A 1,698-nucleotide genomic window follows, 5' to 3' on the forward strand; every position below is an offset into this window, starting at 1 on the left:
TTTGGAACTATGTTGGATTATGATATTCTGGCAAACCATGTGAAATTACATATGTTCTTGTAATCCCAGAGTCTGGAAATGGGTGTAGAAAACTAAGGAAGCAAGCAAGTCGGTATGCCAAGGGGAGCCGATCCCGAGTTCGTAGAGCAGTTCTGAGAGTGACTTCGGTCTGCTGAGGGCGATCTGGTCATGCGTTGGTAGTGGATGACTGCCCGAGCTCGTGGGAAATATCTAGCAGCCGGAGAATGTGCTTATGCTGTCTGTCTTCACAGTATATGTACGAGTGTCTTGCGGTCGATAGCTAAACGAATGATGCAATACGTGTGATTTTGTATGGCGCAGGATACCAATTCTATGTTTACTACTCGACACGGTACATAGTGATATATTGTCAGGTTGGAGATTTGTTTCACACTCTAAAATTCAAGCTCCCATCCTCAGTGGCAGAGCAGTATAATTGAGTGAGAGTCTTTCCATATTTGACGATCTGTAGGCCACTTTGCAGGGTTCAATTGTCAGTGCAATATGATGATGTGTACAAAATAGTTTTTTGATGCCAAAGGCCTCATCTGCAGAAAGAAAAAAAAGTCGGACAGTGCTTCCACACCAGCAGCATCAGTAATTTGGCGGGTAAAATCACTAAGAGCTAATCAGAATGCTCCATTAATTCACAAGACACCCTTTTGCTCGGGAGGAGGGGGGGCATAGGAGCCTCTACATAGTGGTGAGAGGTTTGTGATTTGGAGATGTTTGTTGAAAGCGGGAAGGGTAACACGTGATGGACGGGGTCACATGTTAGGACCATAAGGATGAATGCAGTCGTCGTAATTCTGCGCTATTTTTCGTAAGCATGTTCTGTTAGGACAAGAATTTTCACGCAGACAAGCTGAGACATCATGAAAGCCCTTGCAAAAGCGATTGATAACTATTACTGCAGCATTTTACATTTTCCGAGAGGTCGACTTGGCTCTTATTTTACATAGTCATGTGACATCGGAATAACATTGAGATCCTTTTAGATGATGAGTCGCCACATGCACATTTCGCGACGATGCGTCAGCCATTCTGGGCAGGTAAGCACTCGTGCACAGCTAGACGCAGGTCGAAGAACTCTCACTGTAGATACGACTTTCACCTGCTGTCAGCAGCGGCGTGGCAGCGATGGCTTGCATCTGACTGGCCCTGCAAAGCGCGTGCGAGTGTTGGAACAGTTTGCTGATACATTGTGCTTTTTACGTGCTCTGAGTGTTTGTGCACTGCATTATTTTCGGGTGTTTAGGAGTTTTGTTCGTGTTTGCATAGCATTACGCATGCATTATTTCAGTGATCCACCAATAGTTTGCACGTCTGTATGCTGTGTACTGTATTATTTCGGTAATTTACGTGTTGTTTGTGTGTTTGTTCATCAGTGTACTGCATTATTTGTGAGTATTTTGCAGGTCTGTAAACTGTGTATTGTGACTCAAAGCATGTCAGAGCGAGTGGTTTGTATCAGTGTAATAAATATACTATGTAAAATCCGTCCCTAAATAAATTGTTCCAAAGTAAATAAAGTGCTCTCCTTCCTGTCTGCAGCAGCCCAGAACAGACAGGGTCCTTTTCCCGCTTTTTTTCCCCCTCCAGACTGCCATCCTGGATTATGACACGAGGGGGACGATGGCGCCTTCTGGTGGCAGCACTGTGTACTAGCTCAGTTGC

This window comes from Schistocerca piceifrons, chromosome 4, assembly GCF_021461385.2.
Source record: "Schistocerca piceifrons isolate TAMUIC-IGC-003096 chromosome 4, iqSchPice1.1, whole genome shotgun sequence".
In the NCBI taxonomy this organism is placed as follows: Eukaryota; Metazoa; Arthropoda; class Insecta; order Orthoptera; family Acrididae; genus Schistocerca; species Schistocerca piceifrons.